The sequence below is a fragment of the Salvia splendens genome, chromosome 4 (genome assembly GCF_004379255.2).
Source record: "Salvia splendens isolate huo1 chromosome 4, SspV2, whole genome shotgun sequence".
NCBI lineage: Eukaryota > Viridiplantae > Streptophyta > Magnoliopsida > Lamiales > Lamiaceae > Salvia > Salvia splendens.
Window position 1 is genome coordinate 33,743,542 of NC_056035.1, and position 15,188 is coordinate 33,758,729.

At 40.4% G+C, this 15,188-nt stretch overlaps 1 long non-coding RNA gene across 1 annotated transcript; it reads left to right on the forward strand.

Moving 5' to 3' along the window:
• Positions 1-7,473: 7,473 nt before the first annotated feature.
• Positions 7,474-8,742, forward strand: LOC121799558. Its single transcript, XR_006050331.1, has 2 exons — positions 7,474-7,993; positions 8,517-8,742. It is a non-coding gene; the product is annotated as an uncharacterized LOC121799558 (long non-coding RNA).
• Positions 8,743-15,188: the final 6,446 nt, after the last annotated feature.

Below are 15,188 nucleotides of genomic sequence, written 5' to 3' on the forward strand. Positions count from 1 at the left end.
TGTGTTGAGACAGTTTAGTATTGTTAGTCGCGAAATAGCTGCGCTTTCTTTGACTAGGAAGTTGTGGTCGTGACACATACAATGTATAAAATGTCTGAACAGCCAAGCAAATGCCCATGTTTTCTCGCTACACACCAACCCGGCCACAAATGTCACAGGACTACCATGATTATCCTTTCCAGTGAAAGGCGTGAAGATCATACAGTACCTGCGAACATGACAAAAATCGGTCGGCATAGGCGTAATCGCATCATAATCCCAATGTCTTTACAAAGACCAAGTTATAACGAAAATAGTTTACCTTCCAGCTTGTTCGGGAGATGCATCCCTACACGGAAAGAGATCGTACCCGCGATCTAGTAAAGTGATCTAATGTGGCGTAACAAGCCCAAGTGGCTACGTGATCCAGAAGCGATACTTATAGCGTGCTACGAAGCACGATGGAGAATGTGATGTTTTACCAGAATCGGCGTTCTAAGTTATCAAGAACGATATGAAAGTATGACCTCCAGCTGCAGTTATCAGTTTAATAGCACGAGAAACCCCATCTTGAAATGTATGGTTTCTTAGAACGCGTTTATCATGTCAGAACTCCACAAGAACAAACAAAGAAGTGTCACATAACTAGAACCGATGAATATAATCAATAGTACTTACTTGGATCCCAGTGAAATTCTTTCTAAGAGTCCTCCCAGAGCACGGTACCCCCGTCTATTCAGACTTTAGTTCGACTCACAAGTAACATGCCAGTATTCATTTCTCTATGCGAGGTTTGACTCACTTCCAGCTTATGGACTGCAGTCCTTTTTGACTCATCGTACATAAAGAGTAAAGTTTTGACTGTTTAAGCTCCAGTCGTAAACCCTAAATTCTACAGTTGTTCATATCCATGATCTTCGGAATGAGCGTATTCCTCAGACATTCTTTGAACCTCCGGGACAACGATGTCCTGTCGGCTATTAAGACCTTTGATTGACTCACGTTCTGCAAGTAGTACGCCACTGTCATTCTCTTCAGGAAAGCGGCGACTCAGTTTCAGTTCCCAAATTTTGGATACCTTTATGTTTCAAGCATCGTTATTTGTTGTTGTCTCCTTTGAGCCACAATATTGGAGATTTATATCTCGATTTCTTGGACTCGTGCAATGAAATTTCATTCTTATGATGCTTACAGTTCCGACCCCCAGAATGGTCGCGCCTTTTAAATATTTTCTCAGCGCATTTCATATTGTGTTGGCACTCTTGTTCACCTCCCTATTTTAAAACTGTGTTGTAGCAATATTTTTCCTACGGAGGTGAAATTATTCCATCCCAGTTCCAATACATGCATTATTCCTAGTCTCAGAATTTTTCTGCAGTTTGAAGTTAAGGCAAGCATATTGTACTTTTCCCTAACGAGCTTGGCATAGCTGATTTTTCTGAATAGTTCATTTCAGTGTATTGCCTTATTGAACCTATGAAATCATTGATGTGATTTTGTTATTCCATATCAAGATGCCTTTGAAGCATGATCAATGTTCCTTCATTGCAATCGCCTACGTTTCTAAATTTTCGCGGTTGACCATCTTAGGCGGTGACATGTTTGAACCACTATCCTTGATGCTCATATCCTTTCAGTTTAATTGGACAACAGTACTGTCTTATTTGGCAGCTCACTATGGAAATTTACAGTTGATTCATTTCCATCCAGTTTTCATGACCTATCTCATGATTATTTCTAGCTCCCATCAAGGGTGGACTTCAACTTCTATGAGTTCATTTGAAACCAGTTGAGCCCATAGTTCTTTGAATGAACTCAGTACTTACCTTCAAGGTCGATTATCGACGAAAATTCATATAAGTTGAACAAGGGATGCTATTCTTGTCCAGTTGGGTATTCAGGAGCCCTTCAAATTTTCAGTCATACTCTCTTGTGTGAATAATAATCCAAGTTAAGACTATTAGATTAATCATTGAGTTATTGATACGAGGCTAGCAGAAAAAGGCATGGTCTCAGTTTCCTTCAGATACGCATAATAAATACGTCCCCATGGAGACACGTGCAGGAAATGATGCACCAACCAGAAGCGTCGCATAACCGACAGCAAAGCGTTAAATACTTCGAATCTACGTACCGCTTGTGACCATCAGGTGGAAGATCGAATATTTTGTTGTATAGAGAAGCAACTAGCCTTGAGTAGAGAAATATCAAGGAATATTTGTGGATTAAATGATGTCCGAAGACGTAAAAGACCTATATGGTAGTTTGAACGATCAAAATGCTTACTCCGAGTAAGATAAGTAAGCCACAAGAACAAAGACTCAATCATGGGCATGTAATGAAAGCCATGGAGAAAGTACGAGTGTATTCGTAGTTTATGTTTGACGGAACAAATCCCATCAGCAAAAGGGATTCGTCTAAGAGGTGGCCAGGAAAAGTTAAAGCTGGAGAGACATTCGGGGAGAGGAACGCGTGATAGCACAGCTACTCTCACCATCCCTACTATGAAAGGAAGAATCGAAATTCTTCTTTAAAGAGTTATCGCAGAAGAATCGATTTAGAGTCCTATAATGCAGAGCAAGGGCAAACGTTGGCGATGATACGCGATGAAGTATTCTACGATATGCCACGTCCCAAATTAAGCGGCTCAGGAAGGAGCTGTCGATAGAGTTTTGTGTTAATCTAGACACGAGATCTAGATCACTTTGGAAGTCATGCTAGATTATTTCACCACGAATCGCTCAGTCGAACCAAAAGAGCATGGAGACGGTAGCATTGGGAGAAAGAAGCCAACACCTCCACATGCACAGATCCAGTATTCAAGGTTTAATGCGAATAGAATAAAGTCTATGCTAAATCATGACAAAGAATCGCGGTAAACACAAAAGCATCTTGAAAACGATGAAAGTGGACTACCTCAACTAAGCGAGAGGTTACGAGGTCATTAGGCCAGCTCAATGACTACGATTACGATCGATACAAGCATTTGAGAACTTGGTATCTGACGATGAAATCTAAAACGAGGAATGGCCTCAACAGCCAGACGAAATGAAACGTCTAATGGATGACTTGAATCAGTCATATTAACTTAGTCACCAGATAGAATGGCGCTTAAGGAACAGCAGAACTTAAGATCTAGATGCAATAACTACTAGACCCGCGTTTTATTAGACTCAGTGTGTGACCAGGTGTTACACCAGAGTTCTTCATGAAGAAGGATAAAACGTTGAGAGTTGAACAAGTTAGCACTGACGAACAAGTATCCTTTACCGAGAATCGACGATCTTTTCGATCAGCTGCAAGGAACTAGAGTCTTCTCGAAGAACGAGAAGGAACGCGAGGAACATTTGAGGGCCACTATAGAAACGTTAAGAGCCGAGAAAACTCTGTGCTAAGTTTAGCAAGTGCGAGTTCTGGCTTAGCGAAGTGAATCCCCTTGGACACGTAGTGACAGCAGAAGGGATCCGAGTGGACCTGCTAAATTGGAAGCCGTCCAACGTTGGCAGTCACCAACGACGCCCAATGAAATCCGGAGTTTCCTAGCACTGGCAGGATACTACCGACGATTCATGGAAGGAATTTTTTTGGATAGCAAGGCCAATGACTCAACAACTCAAGAAAGGAGTTAAAGTCGATTGGACCCCAGAAGGTGAAGCAAGCTTCCAACTGCGAAAGGAAAAGTTGACCACAAGACCAGTTCTAGTCGTGCCGGAAGCGGGAGTCGACTATGTGGTGTATGCAGATGCATCGAAGGTCGGACTCGGGTGCGTGCTGATGTAGAAGGGTAAAGTGATAGCATATGCGTCACGCCAGCTAAGGTCGCACGAGTTGAACTACCCGACGCACGACTTGGGATTGGCGGCAGTGGTATACGCATTGAAGATTTGGAGACATCATCTATATGGAGTTCGATGTGAGATCTTCACAGATCATAAGAGTCTCAAGTACTTCTTTGAGCATAAGGATCTAAACATGAGACAACGTAGATGGCTAGTGTTAGTCAGGGACTACGACTGCGGTATAAATTACCACCCAGGCGAGGCCAATGTGGTAGCAGATGCCTTGAGCAGAAAGACTGCACCTCAAGTGGCTACTTTCCTCACCCAAGCGGAGGAGCTTATCCGGGAATTTGCCAAGATGAAACTGGAGATAGTAAGAGCCCCGGAAATGGTGGGTAGCAGAATTTTCCACCTTGGTCATAGAACCAGATTTAAGAGCCAGGATCATCGACGCTCAGAGATGCGATGAGGCATTAGAAAAGATTTGTCTCAGAATGAGGACCGGAAAAGGGAACAGTTACCGCGAAGAGGCGGATAACGCCCTCACCTTCGAAGGAAGATTATGCGTACCCAATGATGAGGCACTCAGGAATGAGATCATGAGTGAAACTCAGGAGACGCCCTACACTGCCCACCCTGGAAGTACGATGATGTATCAAGTTTTAAAGAAAAAAAAATTCTAGTGAGATAGCATGAAGAGAAGCATAGCGTCATTTGTAGAAAGATGTCTGGCTTGCCAGCAAGTGAAGGCTTTACATCAACGACCCTATGGGAAGTTGCAACCTCTCGAGATCCCAGAATGGAAGTGGGAGCATATAGCAATGGATTTTGTGACAGGATTGCCAAAATCACAGCGAGGAAACACTGCCATCTGGGTGGTTATAGATCGCCTCACCAAAAGTGCTTATTTTATACCAATCCGAATCACATATGGATCCGACAAGTTGGCTCAGATCTATGTGCAAGAGATCATACGCTTACATGGCATACCAGTAACGGTTACTTCGGATCGAGATTCGAAATTTACTTATAGATTTTTGGATAGACCTACAGCGAGAGTAGGGCACTCAGCTGAATTCCAGCACAACATTCCATCCACTGACAGACGGACGGTCCGAAAGGACGATTCAGACATTAGAGGATATGTTGAAAGACGTAGTGCTCGACCGTGGAGTAAGCTGGGAGCCAGTACTTCCACTTATAGAGTTTTCCTACAACAACAGTTACCAGACAACCATAATTATGGCCCCATATGAAGCACTCTATGGGAAGAAATGTAGATCACCGCTTTACTGGGATGAAGCAGGTGAGAGAAGAATTCTCGGACCAGACTTTGTAAATGAAATGATAGAAATTGTCCGACAAATCCGAGGGAGAATCAAGGAAGCTCAAGATAGACAGAAATCCTATGCAGATGCTCGCAGAACGGATTTACAGTTTAAAACAGGAGACAAGGTTTTTCTGAAAGTATCCCCATCAAAAGGGATAACCAGATTTGGCGTCAAGGGCAAGCTGAAACCGCGTTTTATCGGACCTTACGAGATCCTAGAAACAGTCGGCCCTGTGGCGTACAGATTAGCGCTTCCGCCAAGCTTCGAGAATGTTCATAATGTGTTTCATGTATCACAGTTGAGGAAGTACGTGTTTGACCCCAAACACATAGTGCACCAAGAAGAGATGGTGTTAGAACCAGATTTGAGCTATGAAGAAAAGCCAGAAGCAATTCTGGACAGAAAAGTTAAAGAACTGCGAAATAAAAATATTGTAACAGTGAAAGTCCTTTGGAAGCATCACGACCGCAAGGAGGCGACGTGGGAGCTCGAGGACCAGATGAAAGAGAAGTACCCACAGCTTTTTGCCTAACGGAGACAAAATTTCGGGACGAAATTTTTGTTAAGGGGGGTAGAATGTAATAGCCGAGACTTAGATTTCTCGGGAGTTATGAAATAAAATACTAGAACTTTTATTGACAAATGAAAGAGTATTTTTATTTCTCGAAAAAGGGTACAATTACAATTTTCAGAATCTCAAACTAAATTACAATCTTTGACAATGAAAATAAAAGTCGAGCTACACTACTACATTTAGAAATCCCTAAGGGCTACTTTGGCCTTCGTCATCGGGCCGTCTCGGCCCCAGATCTTTCAAACGAGCCGGGAGGGCGAGACCACGAGGGAAGACAGCCTCGTTGGCCAGTCGCAACTCCTGCCATAGCGCACGAAAGAGAACTAGTTGCATGAATAGAGACTGTTGGTGGATTGTGATAGCTCGGCACCAAGCTCAGCAGTTCGCCACCAAGCTCGGCAGTTCGGCAGGGAGCTCAGCAGTTCGCCACCAAGCTCGGCAGTTCGGCAGGGAGCTCAGCAGTTCGGTACCAAGCTCGGCAGTTCGGCACCAAGCTCGGCAACTCCGTGATCTGGAGAGAAAGATCAAAACATGAAGAAGAGCTCGGCTGTTATGACAACTCGTTTCAACAGCCGTTAGATCTCCTCAATTGTTACAGAGACAACAAGAGAAGTGTATTAAGAAAGGGAAGGGGAAACAATACCTTTCAGAAATGTGAGTGAGTGTTGGACCGAAAGAGGCAAACTCCAGCCAGCAGGCTCCCCTCCAGCTAATACTCTGCAAAGCTGCAGGTAACAGCCCTTGCTTCCCCTACCCAAACCGGTTATAGTCCGGAAATCAGCCCCCACAATGCCACCTCTAGTGTGCACCTGCAAAAGAAGACAAAATTCATGAATGAATCAGAGTACAAGGCAGCACAAAACACCAAAATCAGTTAAAGGATGCTGCAAGGTCAGCCAACACTCAACCTCTTGCAGCTTTCAGTTACACCCCAGCTATAAGTATAGATCAGCCTCGGCCTCTTCCTCCCCATTTATCACAAAGCAACATCCAATTAAAGAAAGAGAGGAGCCGAGGAAGGGGGAGGAGGCGAGGGGTGAAACAAGAGCAAAGACAAGGACTAGCAGCACAAGTTCAGTGGAGGTAACCACACTTCCTTTCAACCTCTGTTAACCATATTATAGCATCATGTAGACATCACAAGCATGCTAGAGGAACCCCATAGTTTCAGAGAATATAAGTAAGCCGTAAATAATTAAAGGAACAACACTTTAGCCAACTGTCAAGCTCATCCCAGTAGGTGGACGATTAAGTTCAGACACGAACCAACGAAGTAGAGAAAAACACCTAAATAGCTAAGGTAGAAGACTTAGCCTAGGAGTTTTCTGTTGAAGAAGGCGACGCCGACTGCGAAGCAGCGGCGAGCCGGCGGAGATAGCCGAGGAAAGGATCTGCAGCTCGCCGGAGAGGTGACGGCACCGGCAGGAGTGTGTGCTGCCTCAGCGCAACGGGGAGACCCGACGGAGGCGGCTACACAGCCGCGGCGTCGGCTGGAGACGGAGGCGGCATCGGCTTCGCGTCGGTAGGCTGCACCCAACGTGAGACGCAGAGAGGGAAGACGTCGACGGCGCGAGCCCACCAAGCTCCAGTGATGGCGCCGACGATGGTGGTGCGTGGTGGCTGGTGTGGCGGTGAAATCCGCCGAGGAAGGAGAAGAAGATTAGGAATTTGCCTTTGTTTTGAGATTTGGGGATTTGAATCTTGTTGAAGATGGAATGAGAGAGAGTCGACGGGTTGGAGTATGGAATTGGGCTCCCCAATTTTTTAAAACTGTTTGGCCTAGTTCTTTTTTTTTTATTTGGGCCTCCTTTCATAATGGAAGAAAATAAATGATGATGATTAAAAGAGATGTAGGAATTGGGCCTGGTATTACATCCTGGCCCAGATTCTGAGTATTTTAACCACGTGGGATTAGGCCCATCGCTCTAAATAGAGCCGGAACTTAAGAAGAGAAATTTTCCCTAAGCCACGGAAGAAAGGAACTATATTAAGCCGTGTTGAAATAATTTTCGATAAGGAATTAAAGCGGACTTTATTAGTCACAAAAAGTATTTTAAAAATACTTAAGAAATCCGGAAATTTTATACCCGATCGGGTCAGCCGGTTTCAGAACAAATTAAATCGCCGATTTAATTAAATATTTAAGACTTCTAATTTTAGAAGACAGAAATTTAAAACAATAAGCACACGCTTAGGCATGCATTCATGCAAGATTGAATGATTACTCAAAGCCTAATTTAAGTACATTATTTTTTTGAAAAGGGACGTCGTCGCTCGACGAGTAAATCTCAAGTCAGACAGTACCCGTTTGAAAAGGTTAAGCAAACGAGGTGGGCTTTTCTATCCTACATTATGTGTGGGCTTTTCTATCCTACATTATGTGTGGGCTTCTTTCCTTTTTATTTACAGAACTCTATGAGAATAAGTGTGAACTTTTGAATGAGTTGTCATGCCATGTTTTATTTTGTGATTGCCATTCATGGATAAAACGAATTCGGGTCCCAGTAGGTCAGTAAATCCTACTCGGACTTGTGTACACTTACGGACCGTGAGCTAGCGCAAGGTTGGCCGGTCTAGGGGTCGTGAGCTAGCGCCAGGTTGGCCGACCCAGTGATCGTGGAATGTGGCCACATTCCCGATTCACACAGCTTGACATGGTATATCATCAGAAAGTTAAAAGACTGCAGTCTATTTCAGAAAGAAATAACAGATTTTAGTGACCGGGACTTGTTTTCAGAAAAAAACCCCGCGTTCACTCAGCTTGGCAGACAATTAAAAGAAAAACAGTTTTCGGCATAAGCCACTGAGTATATCAAGTACTCAGCCCTGCATATTGTTTTCCTTAATGTGCAGGTTGATCGATCGAGGCAGAGGAGGTGTTGGGACTGAAGATAAAATAAAAGAAGGGTAGCTAGTGTAGTATGTCTCCATACATGTTATACTTGTCTTGGAACTCTTCCGCTGCATAGACCTAGCTTTGTCTCAGTAAAGACAATGTCCCACTTTTCACTCTGATGTAATAACTTGCTATCTTGATGACTTTTAGACAGTATTTCCTTAATTTCAGTAATTATGATGATGTGTTGAGACAGTTTAGTATTGTTAGTCGCGAAATAGCTGCGCTTTCTTTGACTAGGAAGTTGTGGTCGTGACACATACAATGTATAAAATGTCTGAACAGCCAAGCAAATGCCCATGTTTTCTCGCTACACACCAACCCGGCCACAAATGTCACAGGACTACCATGATTATCCTTTCCAGTGAAAGGCGTGAAGATCATACAGTACCTGCGAACATGACAAAAATCGGTCGGCATAGGCGTAATCGCATCATAATGCAACTTACGTTAGTGCGTAATGCAGTAACATTCAGGAATAATGCACACAGTATAAAAAAGATTAATAGAATATAACGTAAACAACACAGTATGTAGTTGGTACCTATTTGTGTTGTACGTGGAGTCGAAGGACACAATGTCACCAAACACGTGGTAATTTCTCTTCATCACACCATCGCACCAAAACAGAGCAACCAACTGGTCAGATTCGTTAACTTCGTAGTGATAGGTGAAAGCCTCGGACATCTCCTTCTTCCTAGCCATGTCATCCAACACCATTTGTACATCAAATCCTTGTGCATATGCTTTGATGTCCCCGTGAGGCATTCCTGATGTCCCCAACAGTGCAACCAGCCAGGTCAAACCCACCGAGAATCTCCTTCAATACCTTAAATGTAAGCGTGGGTCCTATATTCGCCCTTGAACAGTCTAGAATAAATTTGTGATGTACATCATCCAACTTGCGATTACTTGACATGAATCTCTGATGTTCCGTCTCAACCATAGGATGGTTATGAATCTCATTGAACTCCTGAATTATGTATCCTAACGAGCAATCTTCCGAGAAAAACCTGAAGGATATACTAGTTGTACAACCACACCGCTTAGATAACTTCCTACGCTTGATTGTGAAACCAGAACGGGCATTCAACTGGTCATCCGCTTCGCCCTTCTTCCTTCCTTCCCTATTGCATACAACTTGATACCAGATGGTGACATCTTCAACCTTCCTCATAGCTTGTTTCCGATTATCAAAGCCAACTGCGCGGGCATACACGTCGTAGAAAGCGAAAGCAAAATCCAATGATTGGAATTTCTGACCTACTACAGGCTTCACCTCAGGAGGACATTCAGGTACAACAACCACTGTACACAATTGGAAAAAAAGGGCAGCATAAAATAACAACTTCGCAATATAATATGCTGACAAGTAATGCACGATTTTGCACGTATTCAGTATGTCAAATTATTCAGTTGGACAAACACGTGAGTTATGCATACGTATAACACATGCTATTAAACACGTCGTTTTTTATTTGAACATACTATACCCTACCCCCTACCATTATTAAACCCTTTGGGGAAAACAAGAAACGTATGCTATAATTAAAAGCTAACAGCCGATATTTACGCACTGGGAAAACGAGACATAAAATCATACCTATCTTGATTCGTACAACATACACATTGCAAATAAAATATTATGCATTATACATACAGTACAGAGCATTACGTATATACACATTATGCATTACTTGTACGGACTTACGTAATATGGGTATGCATTATACATACAGAATAGAGCATTAAGTATAATCACTTTATGCATTACTTTTACAAACTTACGTAATATCATTAAAGGTAAAATATTATGAATCATAGATACGGAATAGAGCATTACGTATATTCCGTTTATGCATTACTTTTAAGAGCTTACGTAAAATAGTTGTACGTCAAACACAAAGATTTGTTAAACATTGTTATTAATGGTTACATACTACACCCTAGCTCCTAGGTTTATCAAACCCTTAGGGGAAACAAGCTACGTGCACCACAAATCGCAAACCCGACAAAATCATTTTACCGGCAACATTGCCGCTCACGAATGATGCATTATATAGGTAACTAAGTTCATTACATTTCGTCAATATGTGCATTACATGCTTCGTTTCAACATAATACTGTACATATGACGCAAGCGAATCCATGGACAAAGTTTTGACAGCAAGCAGTAATGTTATACCATGGCAACACAAAAGACGCTTTAATTGGTGATTAAAAATCAGATAATCAAACTGCTACAACTTGTACTGAAGCATCCGAAGCATAAACAAAGTCAGGCTGATTCGTAATTTACCTTCTTCCATTGATTAAGACCAACCTCTGACTGTCGAGGACTGATTAACGATAGAATTGAGATGTGTGATAATTGAAACCTTGCAAAAAACTAGCGATGCATAATCATATACGCCTGCGCCGTGTCGTCCTTCTTCGAGGGGAGAGAAGTAAAAAAACCGTAATATTTGCCAATGAGAGAATCATGGAATTTCCATAACTAACAAGTAAATCTCTACCAAATCTACCCTTAATCGATTTTCACTTAATTAAATTTAAATGGAATCAGCAATTTTTTCAACCATCCGATTAACGTATTTAAGGGTTGAGATTAAAAAGGAAAAAGGAGGAAATATAGGAAAAGGAAATGAATACATCCCTATATATATATATATATATATATATATATATATATATATATATATATATATATGGGAGCGTTATTCTCCTTTTCGCATCTTAGATCCTTTTTTCCTTCTTAATATTACGCGTTAGATCTAAGGCATCAACGGATCAGATTGATTCTATAAAACTGGTTCCGTGTTGCATTATAGAAGGTGGTTGTATGCATTACAGGGTTATTATTGACATTTGACGGAAAAGTAACTGCCACATTTTGGTATCTGCGAATAATGCACCACATGGTCACGAGTAATGCATATAATTGACTATATAATGCACAATATGTGAACTGCAGTGCATACGAATAAGATGTACCATGTTATGATGTTTGGACACACGTTTCTTGTTTCCCCTAAGGGTTTAATAAGCTTAGGGGCTAGGGTATAGTACGTAGACACGTATGTAATCTCCACATGGTAACGAGTAATGGATATAATTGACTATATAATGCACAATTTGTGAACTGCAATGCATACGAACAAGATGTGTTGTGTTATGATGTTTGGCACACGTTTCTTGTTTCCCCTAAGGGTTTAATAAGCTTAGGGGCTAGGGTATAGTACGTACGTGACAATTTGGTGAATTAATGCGTACGTACTATACCCTAGCCCCTAAGCTTATTAAACCCTTAGGGGAAACAAGAAACGTGTGTCAAACATCATAACACAACACATCTTGTTCGTATGCATTGCAGTTCACAAATTGTGCATTATATAGTCAATTATATTCATTACTCGTTACCATGTGAAGATTACATATGTGTCTACGTACTATACCCTAACCCCTAAGCTTATTAAACCCTTAGGGGAAACAAGAAACGTGTGTCCAAACATCATAACATGGTACATCTTATTCGTATGCATTGCAGTTAACATATTGTGCATTATATAGTCAATTATATGCATTACTCGTGACCATGTGGTGCATTATTCGTAGCGGTTTCCAGCCATTATTAGATTACTATTGTACCCTCATAATGCACAAAATAGGACAAATAATGCAACACGGGAATATTTACCCAATGTTGATCTTGACCGTCCATTTCTCTAATCTAATGGCTGATATTAAGAAGGAAAAAGGAGGAAATATAGGAAAAGGAAATGAATACATCCCTATATATATATATATATATAGGGTCATGATCTATGGCAAACATCTCTTAACCATATAACTAGAGAACAAATAATAGCCACAAGATCAAAAAAATCAAGGGCTGGTATTAATTTTTGAATTTAATGAGATATTAGTTCCCTCAATCACAAATTTACTCCATAATAACAAAGCAGGGGTATTTTGGTCATTGCATAGCCTATTGAATTAACTCCAAAATCAGGTAGGTTGCAAAAATTGAATTCATTTGAAACCGCTTCTTCTTCTCCGCCGTCGTCCGCAACGCCCGCAGAATCACGGAAGCGAGGAATCGATCAATTCGCACACCAGAGGCGGCGATCCTATGGAGAAAATCGATTTGTGGCTGCAGGATTTGGTGCCGGACATTGTTAGGAACCTAAAGCAGGTGCCGCTGCTGGGTTTTGGTGATCTGCTTTGCAACGTCGGCGGAGGAGACGACGACGACGGAGAGTTGGCCAAGTTTGAGGTGCATCGTTGGGCCAAAGATGCGGGCGAGTTGGTGGAGGGAGCGGTGAGGAACGGCGCCGAGGAAGTTGTGGATGTTTCCGATGAAGGGGAGCTTCCATGGGCCTGGTGGGATGTGGATATTTCTAGTGTTTTTGGATTTGAATATGAGACTGAAGAGCAAGAGTGGGATGCATAGTAATAGTAGTAATAGTAATGATATTTGGATCTCCATAATGGTTAATACTATATTCCTCACTAATGCTAGGTTGATGGATGATGATAGTATTATTTACTTATGCAGAGGTTGAAAATTGACGAATTTACTTTTCTTGCTTGAATTTTATTACATGAGTAGTAGAAAATTATCACTTCCTCATGATAAGAGTGATGTGTTTTGTAAACAAGAGTGATGTAAAATCATATTAAGAGTGATGTGTTTTGTAAACAAGAGTGAAGTAAAATCATGCTAAGAGTGATGTGTTTTGTAAACAATAGTGAAGTAAAATCATGCTAAGAGTGATGTGTTTTGTAAACAAGAGTGATGTGTTTTGTAAACAAGAGTGATGTAAAATCATAATAAGAGTGATTTGTTTTGTAAACAAGAGTGAAGTAAAATCATAATACGAGTGATGTGTTTTGTAAACAAGAGTGAAGTAAAATCAGAATAAGAGTGATGTGTTTTGTAAATAAGAGTGAAGTAAAATCAGAATAAGAGTGATGTCTTTTGTAAACAAGAGTGAAGTAAAATCAGAATAAGAGTGATGTCTTTTGTAAACAAGAGTGAAGTAAAATCAGAATAAAAGTGATGTGTTTTGTAAACAAGAGTGAAGTAAAATCACAATAAGAGTGATGCGTTTTGTAAACAAGAGTGAAGTAAAATAAGAATAAGAGTGATGCGTGTTGTAAACAAGAGTGAAGTAAAATCACAATAAGAGTGATGTGTTTTGTGAACAAGAGTGAAGTAAAATAAGAATAAGAGTGATGTGTTTTGTAAACAAGAGTGAAGTAAAATCAGAATAAGAGTGATGTGTTTTGTAAACAAGAGTGAAGTAAAATCATAATAAGAGTGATGCGTTTTGTAAACAAGAGTGAAGTAAAATCACAATAAGAGTGATGTCTTTTGTAAACAAGAGTGAAGTAAAATCAGAATAAGAGTGATGTGTTTTGTAAACAAGAGTGAAGTAAAAGAGTGATGTGTTTTGTAAACAAGAGTGAAGTAAAATCAGAATAAGAGTGATGTGTTTTGTAAACAAGAGTGAAGTAAAATCAGAATAAGAATGATGTGTTTTGTAAACAATAGTGAAGTAAAATCATGGGTATAGTGATGTATTTTGTTAACCTCGGTGAAGTAAAAATATGGTTATAATCATGCGTCCAGGGTTAGAGTGAGAGTGATTCAACTTCAATTTCAAAATCTGGTGTTTAGAATTCTCGAATTCTCCGATATCTTTATCCGATTCATGTTTATCAACTTAGTTATGAACTTCAATTTGAGAATTTGGTGTCCAGAATTTTCTAATTCGAATTTCTTATCCTATTCACATTTATCAACTTAATTATGTGATTCAATTTGAAAAGCTGCGTTTGGAATTCTCCTCTTCAAATTTCTCCATCATATTTACATTTATCAACTTAATTATGAACTTCAATTTGAAAATTTAGTGTTTAGAATTCTGGAATTCGAATTTCTTCATCGTATTAACACTTATCAACTTAATTACAAAATTCAATTCAAAACTCTGGTGTTTGGAATTCTCGGAATCGAATTTCTCCATCATATTCACATTTATCAACTTAATTTCGAACTACAGTTTGAAAATCTGGTGCGTGATCACCGCCGTGAAACGCCTCCACTTCGGCGCCGCGGAGAAGATGAAGAAGAACGATCTCAGCAACTCGTTTTTTCTGTTTTGGAGCAGAACATCGACAATCTCAATCTGGAAGGAAATGAATCTAGCGTATGAGCTTATGAATTTCATAAAGAGATTTCCAAAAATACCCTTGACCTATTTTACATTATTAAAATAAATAATATTTGTTGCCTTTATTTGTGTGGCTGAGATTTGTTCTCTAGTTATACACTTAAGATTAGTTATACATTGATCACTACCATATATATATATATATATATATATATATATATAGGGGAGTGATCAAGATATAACTAATCTTAAGTGTATAACTAGAGAACAAATCTCAGCCACACATCTTAATGGAACAAATATTATTTATTTTAATAATATAAAATAGGGCAAGGGTATTTTTGGAAATTACCTTATGAAATTTAAATCAAATTACGCAGCAAGTTCATCAACAAGCCGGAGAGAAAGTGATCTGAAATCTCATCTATGAAGCTCCTTCTCTCTGTAGAT